Source organism: Acinonyx jubatus, chromosome C2 (assembly GCF_027475565.1).
Source record: "Acinonyx jubatus isolate Ajub_Pintada_27869175 chromosome C2, VMU_Ajub_asm_v1.0, whole genome shotgun sequence".
In the NCBI taxonomy this organism is placed as follows: Eukaryota; Metazoa; Chordata; class Mammalia; order Carnivora; family Felidae; genus Acinonyx; species Acinonyx jubatus.
The window spans coordinates 73,270,074-73,290,282 of record NC_069384.1 but is presented as its reverse complement, the minus strand read 5'-3'; the positions used below and the strand labels follow the sequence as shown (position 1 = coordinate 73,290,282).

The window sequence follows — 20,209 nt, the reverse complement described above, 5'->3', positions numbered from 1 at the left end:
TCTTTCTTTGGGCCTCAGTTGCCACAAATGAGGGAGACTGGATTAAACGCTCTTCGGGGCCTTTTCCGGGGCTGACATTTGCCGAGACTGTGAGAAATGGTTTTTGTCTTCTGACCCTGCCAAGGATACAGAGGAACACAGAATTCTGGGAGAGCAGGCATGGGCCTCTCCCCATATGCCTGTCAAACACCAGCCACCGAGGCCACTCAGAACCTTAAGGAGTCTTGAGGCAAGGACCCCTCGAGAAGGTTGGCCCAACCCACTGGAGAGCAAAGCCCTCAAGACACTTTGCCAGCTCTGAGTCTGACGGTTCTTCGGCACGTCTGTGCTCTTTCCCAGTGGCTCTGGTCTGGGGGGCCCCACTGAGAGGGCTGGTGACGGTCTGCTCCATCACTGGACACAGGTGGAATCTCCATCGTGGACCGTCAGCTCCCGGGCCCTCGGCCCTCATGGATTATCTCTGGATCCCTCTCAGCACCGAGCCCGGTGCCCAGCATATGGGAGGTGCTCTGTGGATGTATTAAGCCAACATCTGGATTCAAAGACACAGGGGAAGCAGGAAGCGTGTTGATGTTGGGTGCAGAGCAGTGAATCACTTCCGCGTAAAACCGAGGTTTTTATTTCAGCAAAACTGGTCACTTCGCCAAATTCTAGGCAGCTGGTTTTATGGCTGGAGGACAAGAATCTGTGTCTGTCATCTCTCTATGCCCACTACGAAGAGTGACCAGGAATACAAGCCACTACACTTTGAGGGATGTTGCAGGCGAATGATGCGGCCCACGGAGGCTTTCGTCTTTGGTGTCCCTTGGCATGGGGTTTGGCTATATCGTGACTGCCCTGGTGTCAGTGGGGTCCTGCAGTGAGTGACATTCTCTGCATGCTGTCCTGACAGCATTACACAAGCATGGGCTCCCAGCCGGCCGAAAAATACCGTGGAAGTTGCATTGGCTGCCCCACCAAAGATGTCCCCTTTTCTTCCCGGAATATCAAAAGTATGCATGTAGTAGTAAATGTAAAAGGAATTACATTTAGCCGGAAGAAAAGTACAATGCAATGTACTATGGTAATAATATGTTACGATATAACTCAGATGAAGCTTGTCTAGAGGATCTCTCCAACTCATCAGGTAGGTGCTGTGTTTTAAAGCGTTCTGGCTGAAATGGAGAAAAGCGGGCCCCCAGACAACTGGTTGCCTTCGCAACCCCACCCGAGGGGAGGGCACCGGGTCAAGTGTGATCTGTCCCAAGCAAGGGCAGCCTCTCCCCAGGTACCAAAAGATCATTATCACTTTCGCTAGGTGGGATCTCAGCTATGTTTTCTTCTGGCCAGCCTAAAGCCCTTTGCATTTGTTCTGACAGAGGTTTGAGAGGCAAGATGGACAATATCACCAGCCCAGGGAGAGCGGGACACAGAAAGGCCAAGCTGATGAAACACGTAACAGTGAAGGTGGGGCTGGGCCTGCAGGGTATTACCGTCAACACTAACAGCTCGAGTCCTCAAAAAATTATGTGAGGAGACACCAAAGAGGGGGGGTCATTTAAGAAGACCAGACGTAGCTAACTCTTTAAAAAATTAAAAGCTAAGAACAAATGGCAAGAAAGCAACTTTCTGTACCAAAGCTATCCAACAGAACATTCGGGGCTGATGGGACCGTTCTATTCTGCGCTGCCCAATGTGGTAGCAGCTTGCCACATGAGGTTAGCACCCACGTGAAATGCGGATGATGTGACTGAAAAACTGAAATTAAAATTGTATTGCCTCTGGGGCGCCTGGGTGGCTCAGTGGGTTAAGCGTCCGACTTCGGGTGAGATCGTGATCTCACGGTCCATGGGCTCGAGCCCCGCGTCAGGTTCTGTGCTGACAGCTGAAAGCCTACAGCTCGCTTCGGATTCTGTGTCTCCCTCTCTCTCTGCCCCTCCCCTGCTTACGCTCTGTCTCCTTCTCTCTCAAAAATAAATACACATGAAAAAAATTTAAATAGTGAAAATAAATTGCACTGCATTTAATTAACTGAAACAAATGTAAATGCGTATGTGTCTGGCAGTTACCATTTGGACATTTGGACAGCACAACTCTACACTCACATGCATCATCTGAAAACATGACAAAACTTCAAGTTCTTGGGGACTTGTAAAGCCTCGAAAGGCCTGAATAAGACAATAAACAAACCAACCAACAGGAGGAAGAGGCTTCTCAGCTGTCACTTGGTGTCCACATGGGACTGTATCTTCTAAGCCGAGGCGGGCGGGCCAGAGTTGGTGACGGGGACGAAGCTGCCCTGAGCCCGCAGGCGGTGGCACGCCCGCCCCCGGACACCTCTGCCCCCCTCCCGCAGCCCCCAGCCATCCTGGCAATGATGACAAGACACAGGTCGTCTGGGGGCAGCAGCAAGTCCATCAGTCCGGAAGCTCCCGGAGGGCAGGGACAGGGTCTCGGCCACCACTGAATACCTCTCTCCAGCTCCCCAGGCCCGTAACACGGCTGGCACCCAGAAGAGAGTTGTTTTGAACAGAATTCTCAATATTTGTTACAGAGGTTGTCACGATTACAGGATGGGCTGTGGACTGAATGTTTGTGTCCCCGCATAAATCATACGTCGAAACTCTAATCCCCAGTGTGATGGTACTCGAAGGTGGGGCCTTTGAGAGGTTAAGTAGGTTTAAATGAGGTCATGAGGGTAGAGCTCCCATGATAGGATTCGTACCCTTATAAGGAGGACATCTCTCTCTGCCATGTGAGGACACAGCCTTCAAATCAAGAGGAGGGTTCCCGATGGACAGCGATCTGGATTTGCTGGCACCTTGATCTTGGTCTTCCCAGCCCTGAAGACTGTGAGAAATAGATGTTTATGGTTTAAGCCACATGGTCAATGGCATTTTTTTTATCGCAGCCCAAGGGGGAGCTGAGATGGGGTTTGGGGGGAAAGCAGCTTTTGGCATCAGTTTTTTCACAGGCACTCATTAAAAATAAAAACAAAACCAACCAGACCAAAAGAAACATTACCAGGCCCCTCCCATGGGAACTATGAAGCCAAGAAAGAAGATTCCCTGCTCTAGAAAGGACCCTGCCAATGAGACATGACCAAGCACAGGAGTAATTATGACCCCAGGCATAAAGCGACTGGTTTCATCTGAGCCACACTGATGGAGACTTTGGGCCCCACCAAGGCAAGAGGGATACATTACTGCCAAAATGGGGGAGGGGAGCAGAAGGGGGCAGCTTCCTGGAGAAAGTGGTATCCGGGCCAGGTGTAGAGGGATATAACGGATGTGCTTGTGCAGGAGACTGGGATGGGAGCATAGAACAGAGGCTACAAGGCAGGGGGTGGGTGGGAGGGAGGACCCTAGAGACTAGTCTAGCCCTTTGTGCAGCAGTGCTATGCAGGGAGGCCCGAAACTCTGCTCTGGCAAGGTAAGGGGTCCCCTTGGAGCTCTGGCTAAAAACCGTAAGGAACTGGGGTATTTGGAATTTCTAGCTGCTAGGCTCACTACCGCTGAAATGGATCCCCACCCCAAGCCCCACCTCTTTCGCAAGGAGAGAGGGTGGACAGCTGAACAACCAGTGTGGCCTCCCAAGTGGCCGTGGGAAGGGGCTGGGTTGTCTGCTGCCCCCACTCTCTTCCTCCTGCTGTGAAATCCGCATCAGCTGGAGATGCCCAAGAGATCCGTTTCCATCTGTTCTGGGCATGGTTGGTAGGAAAGCCGCAGATCCAAGAGGCAGCTTGGCCTATCAGCATGACAGAGGCAGCCTCCGGTGGGGGTAGGGAAGGAGCCCACTGCAGAGACACGCTCAGCCAGCCCTGGGAACAGCTGCCCAGCCGTGGGGCCGGGAGGCTCCCAGCTTCCCAGCCGCCCACAAATCCCCCATTTTGTAGCCTGCTTGCTAAGGGTGTCAGTAAGTTCATCAGAAGCACATCTGCCCGGAATGATAGCAAACGTGGGCACGTTCTAAGGGAAGCCCACGAGAGTTAGGGGACTCGGGTGACCACACCAGCAGGGCCTGTGGTATCCCCAAGAGCCTGGAAACGACCCCTGCAGATTTCATCCGTCTCTAACTGGACCAGGAAGTATCCTCAGCCAAGACCCTAGGCAGGCTCGTCTACAGCTGTGCTGCTCTCGGCATGTCCCAGGGTGCCCTACCACCCGCTACTCTGGCCCTCGCGAGCCCCTCGCGGCTCTGTGAGGCTGGGCGGGGGACACACTTCTGAGCAAATACTAGATGAACAGCTGTTCTGTTCAGCATATGGTCTCAGCAGTTTCCTCCAAAGGCAGGGCTGGAAACAAAAGTTCCCATCCAGGTATTCATTCTGGCGATGATCCCAGCGGGCAGGAGATCCAGTTGAGAGGGAAACAAGGAAGAAGGGAGACATACAAAGATGCATTCCTGAGGCGGCTTCCACCTTGCACCCTTCCTGGGGAACTCCTGAAAAGCCTTGTGGAAAGCATCTCAGAACTGCCCACCCAAGCACTGAAAGGGGAAAGCACTTATCGCTACGTTCCTGTGCCCCCGCGGTCACGGGCAGTCCCGTGCGGTTCCAGGATACACACTGGTAAATGTCAATGCTACAGAGCAGACAGTCCCGGGACAGAGAGTGAGAGGTTCGTGAGGCGGCCCAGAGGGAAGTGCAGTCAGAGCATCTCCACAACAGTGCTCAAAGCCTCTGGCACCTGCGGGCTGCACTAGAGCCGGAGCAAGAGGGGGTTTCCGGAAAGCCTGGGAGAGTTACGTCTGCCTCCACCATGTCTGTCCCTGAGTCCAAGGCACAGGCTAAACCCTCCTGAGGCCTGCTCCTGGCTAAGATGCTGTATTAGTTTCCAATTCTCTGATGGCACTGGCGCTCAGAAGTCTGACATGGGTCTCACTGGGTGAAAATCAGGGTTTTGACGAGGTTGGGTCCTTTCTGGAAGCTCTAGGAGACCATCTGTTTTCTTGTTTTTTCCAGCTTCTAGACCAGGGGGTGGGGAGAGTGGGGTCTGTTGGTCCCTTGGTCTGTGGTCCCTTCCTCCATCCTCAAAGCCAGCAGTGGCCAAGCAAGTTTTCCTCACATCACATCACATCACATCACATCACATCACATCACTCTGACACGGTCTCCCTTGCCTCCCTCTTCCCCATTGAAAGGATCCCTATGGGCCGCCTGGGTGGCTCAGTTGGTTGGGCGTCCGACTTCAGCTCAGGTCATGATCTCACGGTCCGTGAGTTGGAGCCCTGCGTCGGGATCTGTGCTGACAGCTCAGAGCCTGGAGCCTGCTTCGGATTCTGTGTCTCCCTCTCTCTCTGACCCTCTCCCATTCATCCTCTGTCTCTCTGTGTCTCAAAAATAAATAAACATTAAAAAAAAAAAAAAGGATCCCTGTGATTACACTGGGGGCCCCTTGGATAAGCCAAGACAATTTCCCCATCTCAAGGTCAGTTGATGAGCAACCTTAATTCCACCTGCAACCTTAATTCCCCTTCACATGTAACATAGCATATCCACAGATTCCAGAGATGAGGTGGTGAATGCCTTTGAGGGACCATTTTCCCACCTACCCCAGATACTATTTCATCTGTTCCTGAAAAGAAGAGTCCAGGGCACTTCTGCAGTTAATTGGGGTGGACCTGTCTGGTCCACAGAACCAGAAAGGAAGAACCTGCCTGTCCCCGAGGCTGCCCCTGTGACCCCCACATTTTGCCGGCACAGCCGCCTACTTTGCCAACGACAACTAAACCCAACAAAGTCAGGAGACAGATGACCCAGAGGCCCCAAGGTGATCCAGACATCATAGAAAGGGCCTAAACTTCACAGACAGATGGACTCAACTCTGATCCCAACCTAGGAAAGACTGCTCAACCTTTCCAAGCTTCCAGATCCCAGAGCAGGGCCAAAGTCCCAGGGGACTGTCAGGATTGGAGATCACTTTTCCAATCTCTACAAAATAGCTGTTGAAGAATTACTATTCTTCAGACCAGCTCTCTCTAGGCCCTAGGGCTATACCAGGGACAAGACCAAGTCCTGACCCCCATCAAGCTTACGTTACACCCTAGACGATGCCTGGAACATAGTAGTTGCTCGGTAAATTGAAGGCATCATTAGGGCTTTCAAGGCAGTAATTCTCAAAGAAGTAACTCTACTCTTTAGTTATTTACTGATTTATAACATACAAAATATAATCATAACCATTCCCTCATTTGATTCTCAAAACAACCCAGAGAGGTAGATAGCAGGCCACTCCATGGTTCTTCCTGCGGCCTTGGTGAGACTTGTACCCAATCCAAGCACCCCCATCCATGCAGAGTGGGTTACCCCTGCCCTGTTTCCATAATTTCATTAGGCAAAAGGCCAGGAGAAGGAGAAACTGAAGCCTAAAAGACTTAGAATCGTTCTTCTCTAGAGCTCTGGATGCAATAAAATATCTTAAAGCCATTTTCTCACCTGCTGTAAATGGTTGAACCATATTTGGGGGGTGGGGTGGGGTGGGGAATGTCTGCACCTCTCTTCATGCATTTGGCCCAGGCTGCCTTGCGCTAACATGCATGTTTTCTTGTCTCTCTCTCCCACAGAGCTGTGAACTCAACACCTAGGGGTGGCAAGGTCTCAGTGAAGGGCTTTGCAATTATTTAGTAGCCCAGAGGAAGCATTTGCTCAGTCTGCCCCCTCTCCCATCCCCCAGGTCTCAGCAGAAGCCTCAGGTGACGACTGCATGCATGACCGATTTCTATGTCTCTATGTTACACTCGGGTTGTCAGGCACGAGCTTCCGCTCCTGGAGGGAGCACGCAGGCTAGCCTCCCACGGGCAGAGCAAAGGCAAGGATGTTCCTGAGCCTGCATCTAGCTTCGCTCTGTATCCTCACCCCCAGTTCCTGAAAGGTAAGCTTCCCCCCAACAGAACGTGAGGGGGCCAGAAGGGATAGTCTGCAGCACAGGGCATAGAACGGTTGTCCCTTGTCTTTGGCTGATCTGGCGCGTGCCTCTGCCTCCGCTGCCTGCCCTTTCCCACACTCTGCTTGCTCCCTCCTTCAGTTGTCAGATCTCCCAGGCTCAGCAGGCAGTCTGCCATAATTCTCAAGAATAAAGAAAACATTTTAGGGTTTGACAAGCCCAACATTTGCATGTCTGTTTTCAGAGAAATACCCATCTGGGGGGATTAAGCCTTTTTTTTTTCCTCCCTCCCCATCCGACCCAAAGTATGAAAACATTCTTGACATAGTTGCCTGAAAAAGGATTTCTAAAGAGAAAAATACCTCCCATACCCTGTGATTTCAGTGACTTGGTGTGAAAAGCACCCGAAAGAAAGGGGATGAAGTGGAGAACAGAAAGGAAAAAAAAATCTCTTTAGTCAAATAGCTTGTTAATCTTAAAGTAGGCAATGCATTAGCTTTCCTCTCTAGTCTCAGGAAATACACATGTTGGTGTGTATTTCATCCCCAAGCAGCACCTCTTCACTGAGGAGCAGGGCCTGTGCACCCATAGGCCCAGGGCACCAATACTATGGGGGAAAGGCAGAAACCCAAGGCCCAGAGTCCAGAGCCACTGAGCAGAAGGTGGGGGGGGGGGGGGTGCGCAGAGAGCACTTTTTGGGGTATGCACCTCCCTCTTGGGGAGGTTCTCATCTTAAAGCAAATTTGTGGGTGGGATTCCTAGAAAAAGGCCAAGTAGGGCGACTCATCCTAAATCATTAAAGATTTTAGCTGAAGATGATTTGCACAAAATCCAACTGCACTCAATCAGGTCGGGAAGCCAGTGAACTTCTGATGTGATGAACTTGGCTGCCATTGCCCCGAGGAAGGCAGAGTTGTGCCCAAGAAAGTGATGGGGGACTGAGCAGCTGGCTGGTCCAGGTAATGTAGCAAAAGGCAACTTTAAGGTTTTGGAGGTGAAGGGAACGTGACATTGCCCAAGATAAGAACCACGCACCCATCCATTCATTCAACAATGGAACGTCTGCATTGGGCACAACACTGGTTAAATGTTGATGCCTTTCAACCTCAAGAGGGCACATGGGCCCATGAAGCCCTGGAAAGGAAATACATTGGGAAGAAAGGAAAATTTAGAGAACCCCCCCCCCCATCCCAATGAGTTGATTGCCTGTGAAAGTGCCAGGGCAAGTGTCCCAGTACAAACCCCAGAGACAGGGCCCAGCACATGTTGCTGGAGACAGGTGGCCCAACACACACACAGGATGCTCAGAGATTTCCTGTGGCCTGAGTTCCAAATGGCACAGGCTGAGGTGGCACATCTCGTGTGCCAGTCAGGAGAGCAGTTTCTAAATGAAGCCGAAGAAGAGAGACCAGCAGGAAAGGACCCCCCCCTTCTCCAAGGAGTCGGGGAGCTCCGAGGGAGTGCTCAACCTGGTGGAGGAGGAGAGGAGGGGGACCCATGCCAGGACACAATGTGCAGAGTGGAGGAGCTCTGGTCAAGATTTGGGGACAGGGCCAGGTGAGGCCAGGGCGTGAGGCCCCATGGGGACATAGGCTGGGCAGTAATGGTCCAGGCGTGCCCTCGGGGGCCACCACAAAGGGTGGTTGCCTAACCACCACTAGAAAACAGAGGGCTGGGTGCTCCGGCCTGCAAGGGGTCAGTGAAGAAAGAAAGGGGGTGGAGTGAGGTAGGGTGGGCTGTGAAGCCAGACGCCTTGCTTTAGAGGAGAAGTATTCCCTCCAGTCCCCAGAAATCCTAGAATCTGCAGCAAGCTGCCTAAGATAAGTAGGGTGAGAAGCCAGGAGGCCGTCCGTCTGGGATGCGTAGCAAAAAGAACACTCCCCACCACCATGTCATGCCTTCTCCCAAGAAGAGATTAATTTCAAAACTTTTTCCTAGGTACACAGTATATCATACCAAATGATGTATCCAGCCATCCTGCCTCAGATTCCACTCTGGGATTTCTCCATGAGCATTTGGCTTTCCCGCTGCAGGACGGAAGAGGAGGTTGGAGAAGTTTGCTTACAGGGACAACAACCCAGGGACACGTACTCTAGGAGACACTGGAGCCTGGCGTCTGGGTAGGACATCTGACCCTCTTCGGCCCCCCCTTAAAAGAAAGCATGGAGACCCAAAGGCATTCGAGCAGAGGGCAGAGAGGCTAAAGCCCCTTCCACACCCAGCCCATCTGCCTCGCTGCCACCCCAGCCCCTACTCGGCCACCCAGTTCTTCTCAGTGCTGAACTGATTAGTCATTCATAACGCTCAAGTCATTAATTGAGGAAGGAAGCCACGCTATGGGCCTTGAATCACACTGGATCCAGGGGAGAGCAAGGCCAAACTTGCCTGACTGGGTTCGATATTGCATTACTGAGATCAGCGCAGCAAGGGAGAGGTTCACAGGTTACCAAGCCCCGAGGAGCCCACCCACAGCCACAGCCTTGGCTGACCCTCGATGGGGAGTTCTGCTGCTTCTGGGGTGTGGGGAGACTCAAGGGTTCAGAGACAGGTTGGAAGGACACCAGATCGGCCCAGTGTCCCCCTTGACAGATGGTGAAACTGAGGCCCAAGGAGGCAGGCACTTGCTGCAAGTCAAATACCAAATGTAATATAGATGGGATAGAACTCTCATATCTCAGTCCTGTGGCCCCAGCAATTTCCACCGCACCAGACTACTCCTAGGCAATCGTAATATTAAGGCTTGGATGGTAAGGGGCGATGTGAATGGCAAAATAACAAAATAACAAAAACAACCCAGTGTCCATCAGTAGGCAAGTAGCTTTAAAAAATGAAATGGGGGTGCCTGGGTGGCTCAGTCAGTTGAGCTTCCGACGTTGGCTCAGGTCATGATCTCATGGCTCGTGGGTTCGAGCCCTGTGTTGGGCTCTGTGCTGACAGCTCAGAGCCTGGAGCCTGCTTCGGCTTCTGTCTCTGTCTCTCTCTGCCCCTCCCCTGCTCGTGCTTTCTCTCTCTCTCTCTCAAAAATAAACATTAATTTTTTTTTTTTTAATGAGATGTAGGTTAAGTAAAATGAAATGTGAATCAGCCATGTAGAAAGATTGGCATGACTCTCTATGTTCTGGTATGGATCGATCTCCCTGATAGAGTTTTATAAGCAAGAGAGTACGACCTAGTACCTATAGTATGCTGCCATTTTGGAAGAAGGGAAGCACACACACACACACACACACACCTGTGTGTGCTCTTGCCTTTGCATAAACCACCTCAAGGATGCATGGAAAACTGACAGCAGTGGTTGTGTCTGGGAGAAGCCCTCAGGGGCAGAGTATAGAGAACAAGAGGGGATGGGCTTACTTTTTACTCTTCTTTCTTACAACTCGGATTATCTACTATTGGCCTGTGTGATCAAACTGAAATCTAAAACACGCACCTCGCCCGAGGCTCAGAGTCAGCAATCCTGACTAGCTACAGTGGGTACTAGTCTCGGAACATATAAGCATGTAAGCTGAAAAGGCAATGGACTGATGACCAGAAAAATGAGTGAATGAAACAAAATGTTGTCTGAACCCCAAGGTAGCAATTAGATATATGGCGTCACATGTTGGACGAGACAAGGAACATATCACAGTACTTAAGAGCCAGAAGAAAGTATCAAGATTATGATGGGCAGCCTCTCATTGGGCAGAGTGGTGGGAGTCTGAGAACCCGGGTTCGAGTCGTTGGTCACCTAAAATCTCAGAAACCTCAGTTTCTTCATCTGCAAAATGGGAATGGTAGTATCTCCTTCCTGGAATTTTCGTGCGGATCAAACGGGATCGTGGATGGGAAAGAACTTGGCAATGTGTAATGTATAGAACGGGCTGGGGGACTATGGCGAGCCCTGTCCCCCTGTACCCCTCCTCTCCACCTGCAGGTCTGAATGCTTTCCCCAGCCTCAGGCACTTTCAGCACCTCAGTGCCCAGTGCCTCAGTTTCTACCTGCTCAGGAAAAGCTCTAAAGGAGTCTCCCCGGGGCGTCTTCTACCCTCTCCCCTCAGGCAACAAAGGCCGCAGACACAATTTGCCTGAGGTCACAAAGGGACAGCCCCAGGAAGAGAATGGCTTCATTCCTTCACATCTTAAAAGATTTCATTCTTTGTAAGTGGTCTGCTCACACATAGAGAACTTGAGAGGAGTCACACATCTTGAGCTGAATCAGCGACCTCCTCATTATTTACCCACCAGCCTCCCCCGGGATTGAGTGACATTTCAGGGACAGCAAAGCTCTCAGGAAAAGTGCCCTCGCATGTGGCCACAGGAAGCAAATCCCCCTCCAGCTCCCCCCACTCCAGGATGAGGGAACAGGGGCTGTCGGAGCCAGATCTGGTGGGCACACGGTGAGAAGCGAACCCCTGGGTTAGGACCAAGGCTGTGGAGAAGCCAGAAGGAAAGAAGCATGCATCACAAAACCTCCCCCACAGCTACCTGGAAAAGGGGCTCCAGGCACCTCTGGTATCCTCTTCCCACCTGCCAAGGAGCTGCCGTCCACACCATCGGTGGAGCCTCGGGGAAGCCCAAACATGGTTCCCGTCTTGTGGATGGGGAAACTGAGGCTCAGAGAGAAGAAGAGAACCTCTGTCTAGGTTTACAGCCAAAGTCTCCCCCCTCCGTTCCAGCTGTTTCCATCTATATCCCTATGGAGAATGGTGCTTGGAAAGAGTGGGACAACCATCACTTGGGATGCAAATAGTTGTTGTCTGAAAGGAAGAAGAAAGCAGGGCAGTGCTGTGGAGACATGAGGACCTGCACGGAAACACACTTGCTCGTTCCGGGCCACCGATCAGGTGCTATTTCTGGCTACTAATTATGCACAGGGGCCAGCAGAGGCCCGATTTCTGTGGCTGGCTGCACGCTGCGCCCTGGCGCTTACACCCACTCCTAATTTTCACGGCTTCGCCCCGCCCGCCCCCACCTACTGTATTTCCCCTCCTTCGTCACCACCGCAGACTCCTTCCCCAGGCACGGGCCGGGCTCACCGCTCCTACCACCTGGGCATGTCTGTGCGAGGAAGGAGCTTTCTAGAGTCCTCCCATCTTGCATGAATGTGCTCGCTCGTTCATTAATTCATCAAATACGCACCAAACACTGATAGGCCGGACACCCCACCAGAATCCTTGCATGACTCGACGTAATCACGCATTCTTTGGGATGTCTTTCGTAGACAGCCAGAGAGAAAACGCTGTTGCAAAAAAAAAAAAAAAAGCTACAATGCGATGATAACAGGATAACAGGAAAAAGCTTGAGTTTTTGTTAATGCATTATTATTTATTAATTATGTTCCTCTGTCTTAAATCTTCCCTCGGTCACCAGAGTGGGATCAATAAATGGCAACATTTTCCCATCTGATGATTTTAAATGAGATTACAAAGACATGGAGTTTTAATTTCACATGCATTAGTTTCTGGGTCTTGGGTCTCTTTTTTGTTCCCCCCCTCAAAGCAGATAAATGAGGTTCTAAACTTAGGATAATAAGGCTTAACAGTGAGGCGCTTTTTAAAAAGTGAATCATTTCTCAGTTCTCCTTTGCTAATCTCTCTTGGTAACATTAATTATGAGTTTGTGCAGCGTGCCCCAAGGCGAGCTCGGCTTTCCCAGGACAATTAAAGTTACTTAATTATTAAAAACTGTGTGTGCTGCTTCCCAGAGAGAAAGAGGCAGCCGGGCCCGGCTCCCAGAGCCCCCCACAGGAGTGACCGGACACTCTGTGGGAACTCGGCTCCTTTCCCTCACCATTGTAATTCTTTCAATATAATCTATGAAAACCCCCTCGCTGACCCCTGATAGCAGTAGGACATGTCGCCCCACACCCTGAAAATGGCTAGAAGGGGAGAAGGAGGGGTGCCGCGGCCCAGCTGCATTCGCAGCAGACATTCCCAAGAGTGCTACTAATTTGTAACAGCCTTTTTGTTCTGGACGGGGCTTTGGTTGTGGTACTGGGTCTGCCACCGACACCCCAGGGAGACTTGGGGCAAGGTCACTCCTGCAATTCTGAGGCTTGGATTCATAGTCCCAGGCACCCTTCGATCTCTAGGGGGCCTCCAGGTCCTGATTCTTTGATGAGGCTAACACTTAACCTGGAAAAGGAAACTCCCATTTTTCATTCCGCTTCCTATTCTCGTTCATTCATTCATTCATGCATTCACTCAGCAAGCATCTGCCCTGCACTGGGCGCTGTTTTAGCTCAGGGATAGAGAAGAGAGGCAACATTCTCAAATCCTGCCCACCATCTTGCGCACAGAAGGAAATGGAGACTGAGAAGGGAGGAGGCTGGTTCTGGGGCTCCCCAGAAAGTCACACCGAGGCAAGCGAGAACCCAGTCCTCCTGACCCCTGCCCCGGGGAGCTTTCAACACCCTGCTGCCAGCCATCTGCTTCCACTCCTTAGCTCCCTCCCCTTCTGATCTATGTAGCTCCTTCCCACCCCCAGCCCCCTCCCGGGGCTCCAAGTCTCCAAGGAAGCATAGCCCCTTAGAAACATCCTGGCCACCTATAAATGTGAGCCATCTATATAATTTTACATACGCTAGTAGCCACATTGTTAAAAAAAAAACCACTTAACCAAGATAATTTTTAAAAATCATATTTTAAACTTGTGATAAATATAGACATGTATTTACTGATAAGATATTTGACACTTTAAAAAAATTAAATCTTCAAAATTCACTGAGGATTTGACAGTTACAGTACATCCCAGTCTGGCTAGCCATGTTTCAAATGCCCAAGAGCCACCTGTGGCCAGTGGTTACTAGCCTGAGCAAGCAGCACAGGAGTAAGGTTCCTCTCACCTGTAACTTTCCATCAGTCCTCAATACTCAGGACAATCCAGGAAGAAAAGTGTGCGATTCATGCACACGGCATGACAGGGGAAGTCTGGAGCACGGGGTCCCCAGGACACCGACCCCGCGGAACACGACATAACCGAGAAAGTAAAATGCACATCATTAAGTGCAAAGAGCAAGATAGAAACAGTGTATGTGGAATTCTGCCCCTGCAGGGCACCTGCATATCTCCTTGTATGTGCATCAACTATCTCTAGAAGGATTCCTAAGAACCAAAACCTTCCCAAAGGAGAACTGGATGGATGGAGGACGGGGCGCAAGGGGGACGTTCGCCGCCCGTGTGCCCACACTTTTGGATTTTGAAATATGTGGATGCGTGACCCATCAAAACCTAAACTCAGAACTCTTCAGTTAGCGGGCACACTGTAGGCACAGGAGGCCTGCCAGCACGACGCTTGCTCCCAGTCCCCAGGGCAGTGCACCAGCAGGGGAGCAAATACAGGTCTCTGCTGTCCCTGCTGCTCCACAATAGGAAGAGGGAGGCTTGGCAGAGGCCCAGGGCAGGAAGACATGATATCAAGTGACTTTAAAGGGCTCTTTTGTTTCCGGAAAGGCAGCGGTTTCCCCTCTGCATCCCTGCCCCCCTCTCGGAGCCTGCTGTCTCTGGGATCCCTCCACCACCTGCTACCAGAGCATCATTTCTCCCCCCGGAAGAGCCTCTGGGCTTGAGGTGGGGAGGGGAGGGAGGCACTGGCTGGGAAGGAGCGTCATCCTGTCTTCCCAAAGGATGTCATTCATTCCCAGATGTCATTTCCAGAGGCATGATGCCACCCTGCCAGCTGCCCTGTAAATCCTGGCATATGACACAGAGCAATGGAACAAGAGAGCAGAGCCCGAGCATGGTCGCACCTGTGCGTGTGTCCACCTGTGCACATCCGGGGCCGCGCTCTGACACTCACGCGCTCATTCGGCCTTTTAACAAATACTAGCTGGGCATCTACTATATCCTAGTCTCTGTGCTAGAGCCTTGGGATCTGGCAGGGACAAGGCACATGAGGTCCTGTCCTCAAGGAGCTTACCGTCAAGCAGCAGAAACAGGCATCAAATTGAAAATAATTCACTCGTAACTCTTGTAATAAGTACATGAAATCGGGGTTCACGGTCTAGTCTGGGAGGGCAGGGAAGGCTCACTCGAGAACTGGCACTTAAGTCGAGTCTAAAAAATAAATAAATCCAGAGGTGATGTCACAGGTGAGCCTTACGTGGATAGGGGCCCCACTATCAACTTGCTATGTCTTTGAATAAACCACCTCCCCTTTTCAAAGATGTTTTTATTTGAAAATAAATTTAAAACTTCAAAATATTGTCAAAATAGTCAAAACCACCTGTATGTTTTTAGCCAGGTGATTCACTATTAACATTTTACCCCATTTGCTTTATCAGTTGTTTCTTCTCTCCCTCTCTCTTTCCATCTCTCTCTCTCCCCCTCTGGCCCTCCTTCTCTCCCTCTCTTTCTTTCTCAACCATGTGACGGTACCTAACACACACTTTTGGTCCTTTAGGACCAAACCCTTCGGGAGCCCACTCCCTTTCTGAGCTCAGCATGGGAAGATGGTCCCCTGTCCCCTCTCCTCCCAGGGCGTCACAGGGAACGAACCCGTGAAAGCCTGCACAAGCAAATCTCGGGCACATGGAATAAAAATCATTACTATCCATTTGCTGAGCACCTCTTGGGACTTAGAAATGAGATTTAAAATGACTTCCCAGAGAGATGCCCAACATCTCAATTCCTCCAGGAGACAGCCTGCTCTTTAGCCAGCCCTGGAGGTTGGGATGGGGGCACGCGAGGGGAGGCGGGCAGCAGCGTCTGTCCACAGACCTCTTCTCGGCCGGGTAGGCCTGAGCCCTTGGGGAGGACATTTCTGGCTGACCAGCTCTCCCCACAGCTGAGGGGAAGCATCTCAAGGCAATAGACAACGCTCGCCCACCCCCGGGGGAAAGCCTCCTTCTCCATGATGAAATGGAACAGAGCCAGCCCAGAAACCCTCTCCTGGCCGGTCAGCCCGGCATTCAGGAGCACAATAGCGTTGGTCCTCTCAGCGGGTTTTGAGAACCATTCCCTTAATGAGAACGATAAATTCACAAGAAAAGGCTGGTTGCCAAGCGCAAGGAAGGAAAGTGCTGCCTGGGCCTCACCGGCCCCAGGGGACCACCCCTCCGAGCGTGGGACCTGCAGAATCAACAACCGGACAGGGACAAGACCCTGACTACTGAGTCATACGTCTGGGCTCAGAGCCTGGCACCGTGTACTTTTCAAAGCTTCCCAGGTAACCATCTGTCAGTTTAGCAACCGCTGGCCTAGCTACCCTCAGATCCTTCCAGGGCCGAGCCCCGCCCCCCCCCCCCCCCCCCCGCCATGGTGCGGCTGGGCAGGACCCGGAGCCGGCTGAAGGGCACACGTCGGCAGAGAAACTTCAGGCCCTGTGCTGGCGGCCCCTGCATCTGGGAAGGAAGCGGGTGCAAGGACGTCGTGCAGCGTCTCTCATCCTTGGTTTACCCAATCGTCTCTGATACAGGCCGCGTTCTACAAGCTCTCCCCGAGTGGGCGGCGAGAGGCAGAAGAAAATCAGTGAAGCAGCCAAGTTCTGCTCTGGCTGCCCTGATGAAAGCTGGCTGCTGGCGTGGGCCGCTCGCTGGAGCACAGCTGTGGGCAAGGCCAGGTGCGGTGGGGCGGCCTCTGGGTGAGCCAGCTGCCCGGCTCCTGACTCATTCAGCCCTCTCAGCAGCAGGCCCGGGCCTCCCCCTCTGGCTGCCCTGCAAGCTTCTCCCCTCCGCGTCGGCCCCTCCCCCAAACACCCTCTCCCCCCCCCCCCCTCCCCCGGCTCTGTATGGCCAGCTTATTTTCTTTTACTCTAGTTACCCACACCCCTCAACGGGGTCACCCTGCCCCACCCTGGGGGCTTCTTGAATTTCTAGGCAAACACTGGGACCCTGGGGCCCTGCAACCTTATCCCTCCCATCATTAAACACTGAGACTCCCCGGGGGCCAAAAACTGTGTCAGAGTGGGCCCCCACCTCCCCGTCCCCAGCACTCAGCACTGCCCTAGGCAGAGAGCAGGCACTCAGGACACGAGGGAGGGAGGGAGGAAGGAAGGAAGGAAGGCTGCAATAAATCTGCAATAAAATCCGGTTCTTAATTGACCCACCGCATCAGACCTCTCCCCAGGGCCTGTTCCAGGAAGGTTCTCTAGTCGAACCCAGTTCGAAGTGACTTCCTCTCCCGTTCTCAGTATTCCGGGACTTCTCTTGTGCGGGGACAGTGAGAACGAGGATGAGGCTGGGGACTAAATGGATTTTGCGAAGATTCACCAGATGTGGGAAGCCAGCCACACAGCCCGCAGAAGGGACAACTGACGGGAAGAATAGACATCTCTGAATGTCCAAATCTGGCCTATTCAAGACCTGGAGGCAAAAGCCACCTCCTCAATGAAGGTTTCCTGGATTTCTCTGACCAGAAGTGATCCCTCCCTCCTCTAAAACTGCACGGCACATTATCCGTCCTTCTTTCACGGACCCTCTACAGTTTTCCATCTTGTGAGACAAGCATTATTACACACGTGACAACCATTGTATCACACGTGGTGATATAAAGGAACCAGTCAAGGCTTTGCAGTCAGGCTGCCCCAAGTTCAAATGCCACATCTCCCTCTTACTAGCCGTGCAAATGTGAAGGAGGAGCTTAACCCTTCTTATCCTCGGTTTCTTCGTCTATGAAATCAGAATAATAACTATGTGCCCTTTAGGACTTTCTTTTTCCTGCCTGCGTGGGGAGGGAATGTCACATATGCAGCACCACATGACCTCCCACAGTCTGCGTCCTCTAACAGGGCGATGATGGGAGTTGGGGTCCTCAGGTCAGGTGTTTGCCACAGGAGATCGCATCTGGAGACTTCCCGTAAAGGGACCCTTGAGCAGTCCTCAAGCTTCCTCACCACCCGCAAGGCACACCCCATCTGGGAGAAAAGCCTGAGGAGAGGGATCACGTGGAATTCATCTGTTTTCCAGTCCTGGAAACTCAGGGGCCGTTGCAGGGGCCTGCTTCACACAGCCAGGAATGACCTAGTTGAGGCTACACAGACCTCACCCCAGAATGCGGCTGAGACCTGATGTGGGCCGCCCCTGTCAGGTGCATGGGGCTGCGTCGCCTACCAAGTACTTTCACATCCAGTACCTGCTGTGGTCCAGATAGCAACCCGATGAAGTTGCCTACGCTGGAATCGTTATCGTCCTCATTTTACAAAAAAAGAAACCGAGGCTCAGAGCAGACAGAGAAACGTTTCATCTCTACAGCATTCAGAGGAGGAAGATTCAGATGTTGATGTCAGGAACTTGCTCAGGTCTTGTTTTTTTTTTTTCCCCTTTGCCTTCTGAAGGGGGGCCTGAGAGCTCCTTTGATGGCTTCACGTCACTTTAAGGACATCCTTTTTCCTCCTGCTGATTTGCACTCGTGATGAAACAGGCATATGGCGTGTTCACTCAAAAACTCCTCAAAGACTGCTCCTCCCCAGCTATAACAAAATTAAAAATAAAAGAAATAGAGAGGGAAGGAGGAAATGCCACCCCGGAAGCCAACACAGCACCCAGAAGAGGGAGGAGGCTTCTTCAGCGGCACCCAGCTGCCGGCCCCACGGACAGGGGCAGCGGGTGCACCAGGGGCCGTAAAAGTCGTGCCATGGGTGTTTGATCGGAGTTACTTTTGAGTGGGTTCAAGACGAGAGCAGGGAACTGGCAGGGGTTAAACCCAGAAAGGCAGGGCAACTGGAGTTGGGAGAGCAAGTGCCAGGTCAGGCGGAGTGAGAGTGGGTGTCGAGAATGAGTCCAGGAAACTTGAGGGCGGCGGGGCTCCCTCTTCTGTGGTGTCTGTGTGGGTCTGAGGGCAGGTGTGGTGGCCACAGGGGCCCTGCAGGGTGGGGCGTTCCTGGCTGCAGTTGCCTTTTCTGGCTGCTGCAGGGCTGACGCTGGGTTCCTTTGCTTGCCCCAGCTGACACTGAAATGGCTTTCATGAACCGAAAGCCCTCCGAGTCTCCATCTCTAGACCAGTGGGGCCTGGGTCACACCCATGGGGAGCAAACCAGCAAGCACAGCAGCTGTCTCTGCACTGTGTCCTTTGCTCCCCCCCCCCAAGTCCAGCAAGAAGGGCAGGTCACTCCTGTGGTAGTGATGGGGAAACTGAGGCGGGAAGCGGTAAATTACTTTCCCGAATATCACAATTCATACGTGGAGGAGTCCAGATTTGAATCCAGTCCTACCTGGCTGCAAATCTCAGGCAAATTCTCCGCATGGTGCTGCTTCCCAAGCTTATGGCGAGGCTCCACCCATAGCAACAGCCCCCTAGGGTTGTCCTCTTACAAAGTTGGCTGCCTATGTGTCAACGGAGAACTAAAAGGGACCAGTGGTATGGGACACTTCTATCATCTCTTTCCTTTGCCCAAAGAGAATAAACACTAATACCGAAGGCAGTGGGGCAGAAAGCCATTTGCCCAAATGTCCTTGCCAGAGACAAACAGATAAACCTTCTTGCAAGCTTGGTTATATATTAACTCAGCACCCAAGGGCACTGTCCCATACAAGCAAGACGGTGTCCCTGCCTTTACCTCTGAGCTGAGCAAAAGGAGCCCCAGCATCCAGCCACTCTCCTGCCATACTGAGGAGCCCCCAGAGCCCCCAGTGCTGGGGTCCGTCCCCCTCCATCATGGAGTCGCATTCGGGCGACGCAGACGCACACAGCCAGTCCGGACGAGCAAAGAGAGTCAAGCCTCATGTCAAAGCTGAGAGTCTCCTGACCCAGGAGAGCTCAGTCCACACCCTGTACCTGCTCTGCTCTGTGCCTACTTCTGCACGCATCCATACGGCGTCACCCACTCACTTCTGGTCTCACCCACCGTGAGCAGGCAGAGCCCAGCGGCATCGTTGGCTGCTTCGGGTGAGAGCTGCCTCTTCCGTATGTACCAGAGTCTCTGCTATCTCTACTCTGTCATCCGCTGGCGGCTGAGAGCCACATATGTCGTCCTGAGCCCGTGACTGCTGTTGCTGTGGACGCAGTGGGGTGGCAGCAGGGGAGCAGGGCGGTGATACGTGTCACTGGTGCTGCAGGAGGGCTTTGGCCATTTCCTAAACTGCTGACATCTCAATTCTCAGCATAGGTGCCAGCTTGCCCTCCCAACTGGGTCATAAAAAGAAAACGCATATATCTGGAAGCCTACTTCTGTTCCTTAACTAATCCCCCACTACTCCACGTGATGTTAAAATCTTAAGATGTAGGGGCCCCTGGGTGGCTCAGTAGGTTAAGCGACCGACTTCAACTCAGGTCATGATCTCATGGTTCGTGAGTTTGAGCCCCGCATTGGGCTCTGCTCCGACAGTGCAGAGCCTGCTTGGGACGCTCAATCTCTCTCTGTCTCTCTCTCCATCTCGAAATAAATAAAACTTACAAAACAAAAAGATTTTAAAATCTTCAGAAGTAGAACAT

General features: G+C 52.2%; 1 long non-coding RNA gene across 2 annotated transcripts; it reads right to left on the bottom strand.

The window, feature by feature from the left end:
- Positions 1 to 1,134: 1,134 nt before the first annotated feature.
- Positions 1,135 to 20,209, bottom strand: LOC113599838 (uncharacterized). 2 transcript variants are annotated; one of them, XR_003420746.2, is made up of 5 exons: positions 19,623 to 20,209; positions 16,887 to 18,248; positions 13,687 to 14,896; positions 11,328 to 12,081; positions 1,135 to 2,829 (listed from the first exon to the last, which is right to left on the bottom strand). It is a non-coding gene; the product is annotated as an uncharacterized LOC113599838 (long non-coding RNA). The 2 variants fall into 2 exon arrangements; XR_003420747.2 differs by having other exon boundaries at positions 17,912 to 18,248.